We start from the raw sequence: 6,182 nt of genomic DNA on the forward strand, positions 1-6,182 counted from the left end.
TCACTGACCTTGCCGGTGAACACAATGTGCCGGTTCAATAGTAAACCAATATAACCATAGTGTCAAAACAACAATGTAGATCTCCAGAAGGATAAGTGTTGACATCAATGACAAAACTAATGAAACACATCCATAATACCAACAATCTCCCCCTTTGGTATTGATGGCAACACTAGATGGAAAAACATCTAAGTGCCAAAACAAAATGCCAAAAACCAAAAACCAACAATCTCCAAAACCAGAAATCAAATCTAAATACAAAGAGTATATATCTCTCCCCCAATGAATTATATCTCTCTAAAGAATGTTTTTCCATAGATCTCTCTCCCCCTTTGACATAAAATGCCAAAGCAGTTTAAGAAGAAATACCAGAACATACAACCAACTACTCCCCCTGAGAAGTAGCTCTCCTCTATCAAAGCAGGAAAAAGATTTCTCTATTAGTTTCTATCAGTTTGATGCCAATCTTCAATCATCTAAGTCTCTGTCGGTGAGGGTATTACCCCAAGACACTCTCTGAGATATTCAAAGGTTTCCTTAGGCAAAAGCTTTGTAAAGATATTTGCAATCTACTCTTTAGTATTCACATAAACCAATCTTACTTCTTTTGCTTCAACATTCTCTTTTAGAAAATTATATTTGATAGAAACATGCTCAGTCTTAGAGTGAAATACCGGATTCTTTGATATATCAATTGCTGCTGAATTATCACAATAAATGATTATTGGTTCTTTACATTTTACCTTTATGTCATGTTGTGACTCATTAATTTTGAGTCAAGATTAGAGGCCCATTTCAAAATTTTGCTCTGCATTTCCAAATGATAAAAAATGAGTTAGTTTGAATGGCCTAGTTAGAGAGAGGGTAAAATGGAGCCAGTTGATTTTCAAAGGGTAAGGCTCGGGAAACATGTCCTACACCTTTCATTTGGCCTATTCAGTGATGTGCAACTTTCAGAATTCAGTTTGGATAAGTTTACTAGGTACCCATTTCGAGGGGTGAGCTGAAAGTGCATTTTAGGCACAAATGCATATTTTATTGAGTAGCCTACTTTGAGTGCTTATATCTTTTTCCCTGTTGATCGTCATGAATAATTTCAAAGTGGATTGAATTGTATGTATAAAAGTGTGCCTCCATGCAAAATTTCAAGTCTTCATGAATTCATTTTCTTAGTTTTCAAAGCTCAATATGTTTGCAATTTGTATGGTTTGACAAGTCCCAAGTCCCTGTTTTGACAGGTAGTTGGAGCCCTGTTTCGCTTAAGTGTAAAAGTTGCCTCAGTAAGTGTCATGCTGGAACGTTTGTTCCGGGCTATTGTTGGTATAAATGATAAGCTATGTTTCAAGTTTCAGGCTCCTACCAATCCGTTTAGTCGATTTTCAAAAGGGTGTCCCCTCTAGGTCTATCAGAACTTGAAGTGCAGGAGGATCAATTAGGGTCCTATGTTATGTTGTCCAAGCCCTGATGTGTTTCATAGACTGAAATTGTCCATTTCATAGAAGGATTGCAGGTGTTCTTGGGTTAACCAGATTTGGTGAACAACAGAAATGGCGACTCTGTTGGGGATCTGAATAGAAATTGCATAATTTCATCCAGTTAGTTAGTCCATTGAGAATGCACAGAGATGAAAATGTCTTTTATGGTTGAGGGATTTAGTATTATGTTCTGCGGTTGTAATGGTATTGTCTGCTATCAGAGAAAGTTTCTTGTGAAGAATTAGAGAAAATATACATTGTTGAGAGTTGTAAGAAGTTCTTACAGTTGTTTATGAATTCTCCCCAATGTCATAATTGGGTGGCGACTCTAGTCTCTATACCAGTGCTTGTAGAAAGTTTTTATTCCAAGATTTTCACAAGATTAGTAGATAATTTGATGAGTCATATTAAGATGTAGATGATTAAATTAGTTGTATGCTCAGACACAGTATTTTCATCATAAAAGCTTGAGAAGAAAAGTGCAGTAAAAGATTTCAGTTCACACATAAGTCTGATGCATTTCCAGATTTGTGTTAAACATCCTGGAGTAAATTGGTTGCAGCGAGATTGAGGGAGACAATAAAGAATTTGAATATGTGTTGAATGGCATTCTGTTGTTCAAAATGTCCTCTATGCAAGAGGTGGCGACGCTGAGGTAAAAGACAATGCTGAAATGTGAAGTTGATCTTCAGATCTACAAGTCTTATAGCTGCAAACACCCAGGTATTTTCAGAAGTTTCAATGCAAGATGTTTTTTCTGAAAATTTGAATGAGTAAAATATTTTTCCCATTAAGTGAACAACACTAGTAAAGAGGGAAAGAGGAATTACAAACTTATTTGCATATCTATTTTGCTGAAGTTCCAGCGTATATATTCTGTTGTAGTATGCAAATTTGAAGAAAACTTTGTGTCAAGTAGTGTTATGAATAGATTTGAATAATGATATGTGCTTGAAGTGTTTCATTATTCATCCAAGGTTATATAATCATTTGTGGGAGTAAGAAGGAAAATGTGTAGTGAAGTTTTTCAGTTGGGTGTATTTCCACATATGACCATGCCTAGTGAAATGTCACAACCATGTAATAGGAAAGGTTTCAGTATGAAGTACTATGCTGCTCTAAATTTCAAAGATGTTCCGGGTTACCCAAATCCCATACCCACAGAAATTAGAAAATATTTGCCCATATTTAGTGGGAAGAAATCACAATAAGCATGTCAACATGTAAAAAGATTTTTCAGATTTGATGGGAGAGTTTGAAATTTGTCAAGAAGACGTGTGTATGAAGTTGTTTGTTCAATCACTAAAAGAAGATGCAAGGGATTGGTTTTCCTTTTTGACAGTAGATTGTATTTCCTCGTGGGAGGAATTGATTTCGGATTTCATAGACCAATTTGATGAAAAAGTGAGTGATTGTGACTTGCTGAAAGAATTCACTTACATACAAATCAGGGAAGATGAATTGGTACCAACATTTAATATTAGATTTTCACAAGCTTTGTCTAAAATTTCTAGAAAATATAAGTTTGATGATAAAGTATGTCTGGATATCTATATGAGTGCATTTGACGAGAAGATGAGTTTCTTATTGAGAAACAAAGAACCCAAGACTTTGCATGAAGCTTTTAACACAGCTAGGGACATTGAAAATAATTAGAAATTTGGGATATCCAAGAGGTTTTTTGTCCGCTATCATTTCATGTCAAAGCACCTTCAATGGTGAAAAACCATTTGAAACTGATCAAATCATTCCTTGTCCAAATATGTTAACCTCTGTTGTTCTGAATGGTTTTGCTGATATATGTGTTTCAAATTTTGATGAGAGTCAAGAATATTTGTTGTCAATGCTGGTTGTCTCTCACAGTAATGATGGAATGATCAATGGGAATTGTTGTGATAATGCTGATATATATATATATATATATATATATATATATATATATATATATATATATAAGGGATATGTACCATTTGATTTGTATGCCGGTTATACTGATTATGTGACTGCAAACTCTAAAGTTAATTATGCATCTCTCAAGGATAATGAAAATGAAAACAATGATGGTGATGACCATTGGTCTTTACATACTGTTGATGTGTTTATTGTTGCAATACCAAATACTGAAGGATCACTAAATGTTGCTGATTATGTAAGTGAAGATGTGCAATATGATGAAAATCAGATTTTGGTTAAGTCTAATAAATCTGAAAATGAAATTGTGGATGATGTTGATAGTGTTCTCAATGCAAGTATACCCAGTGATGAATGTGTTTCAGAATGGAGTGGTGCTGCTAATTATGAGGATAATGAGTTCGATTTTCAGCACCTTGAAGGTATAAAGAGGAACAATGAAGAGCAATTTCAGAATAGGAATGATCTTGGCACGAGTTATTCACTTTCTTATGACCAACAAATGAATACTAGTTATGCAATTGATGATGGTTATGAGAATTCTTATTATTCATCTTGTGAAGATGATATAAGAGAAGACCAAGTTATATAATTCAGTCATGAATCTGAAAATGAAAGTATTTTTGAAGATAAAAATATATGTGATAGTGCGGATAATGTTTTATTTTCATATTTGAATGAACCCATATTTGAATGCTTTCAAAATTTGAAGTACCATGAAGAGAATGTGAATGTTGATAGTATGCTTGAACCGGATATGGAGTTCTTTGCTTTTGGTATTAATGTCCATGGTGATGATTGTAAAGCTTTGATGCCAAATGTTAATAAGATGAGAGGGGGGGGGGGGGGGGTGAATCATACAAACTTAATCTTCAATATATTCAACAGATTCAACCTCGGTAGCTTATACTTCAGAATACATAACCAAAACTGTAAAACATTCAAACTCATGAATATATAACATCACAACACATATAACACCAGATATAACGTGGAAACCCAAATAGGAAAAAATCACTGTGGGATTTCAGACCCACTAAGAAATATACCCTTCTAGAGTATGCTCGGTTAAAAGCTAATCCTATTAAAGATTACAAACACATTGCTAGATGTGACCCGGTTAAGGGATTTCCCTCAGACTTGTTAGAGTCTTGCACTTTGTTAGAAGTGACCTTGTCAAAGGATTTCAAACACTCATTTAGAATGTTACCTTGCTAGAGGGTTTACAAATAAGACTGTTAGGTCCACTCGGTTAAGAGATTTTCTATCACTTACAAAATAAATAACAGTAGTAAAATATATCTGCAACTTCACATCTGAAATGCTAAAGCAGATTCTATTTGCTCAAAACAATCTTGTCATAAGACTTATCTTGTCCCTTGTTGGGCTTGCAGGGCTTCTCAATCTGTTCTCCAATCAGATCTTCAAGCTTCTGAGCTCGGTAAACATTCCTGTAGCATCACTGTGTATACATTTTCCCACATATATTGTTCACCAACAATTCCTTATTTATAAACAATTTATAACTGCTTAATCTCCTTGATCACATTTCCCATGATCAATCTTAGCCATCAGATCATCAAACTTGACTAGGTTCAATGTATCCTTCGATCAGACAATTGTTTTACCTCGCCTTGGAACATGTGCTAGGTTATTGTCGTTCAATCTGTGCTGTAGATCTTCCTCTTGATTTTCCATTGTCGTAGATCCTTAAAAAACTTCTTACGCGACATACTAATCATTTATTCATCTCCAGCTCATCAGCATCCTTCATTAAATAATGCTTTTATCCATCCAATGCGATCTATTATAACTCAGTTGTTACTCGGTTAATACTGAACTTCACTCGGTAGACATTCTGCCTTCTTTTACCAATATCGATAACCTTAGGGTTTACCAACTAGGTTCTTTGCTCGGTGACATAGTACAATATTAAACTTATAATCAACAACATATATAGGATATCAAAACAATCAAAACAACATGATCTCATCATTGTCTAACTCGGTAATAGTTTCCCATTAAATAACTTATTATTCCCCTTCATTATCACATTCTTTCTGTGTCACTTACCGACCTCTTAAAACTCATCAAAACATACTTCTCAAGATATGGAAACATCATGCTGAATCAAAAAATCAATTTCTTGACATCAATGACAAAATAATATTATAAAGACAGTAATCATCCTTCTTCAGTTATATCAACAATCTCCAACAACCTTCTCAATATCCTTATTGAAATACCAACAATCTCCTTTCTATTGTAATGCCAACACTGATTTCATTGATGAAAATGCTGAAGTTTTCCCTTGTTTTGAACAAGTTTTTAATGCTGATGAAATTCTGAACAACAATAGCATGTGTTGTAAGAAATTACTTCATGATGAAGATAAGAGGCATGGGTTATGTGATTACTTCTTCAGACCACAAATGGAAGTTTTTCGGGTGGATATAGGTTTGAATGAAGAAGATTTAGCTGAGGATTTTCTTCAGCCAGAGGTATGCATTCTTTTCCATGAATGGGATATTGAGGATGCGGATGTGTTGAGTTTGATAGACAAGGGTAGTATGGAATGTGATCAGCATAGTGAAGTATCACATCCAGATTGTAACATTTATGTTCCTTGTCTGCATCAATTGGTTGCGAATGTCCCTCATTTTATGAATTTAAATGGTAATAAGGCATGTGCTAATGGGAATTATAATGTTGAGATTGAATGCTTTATTTTTGGTGTTCAGCATGATGATGCCTTTGCAAATGGTAGAATTGATTGGGATAGTGAAGTGTATTGCA

Source organism: Cryptomeria japonica, chromosome 11 (genome assembly GCF_030272615.1).
Source record: "Cryptomeria japonica chromosome 11, Sugi_1.0, whole genome shotgun sequence".
In the NCBI taxonomy this organism is placed as follows: domain Eukaryota; kingdom Viridiplantae; phylum Streptophyta; class Pinopsida; order Cupressales; family Cupressaceae; genus Cryptomeria; species Cryptomeria japonica.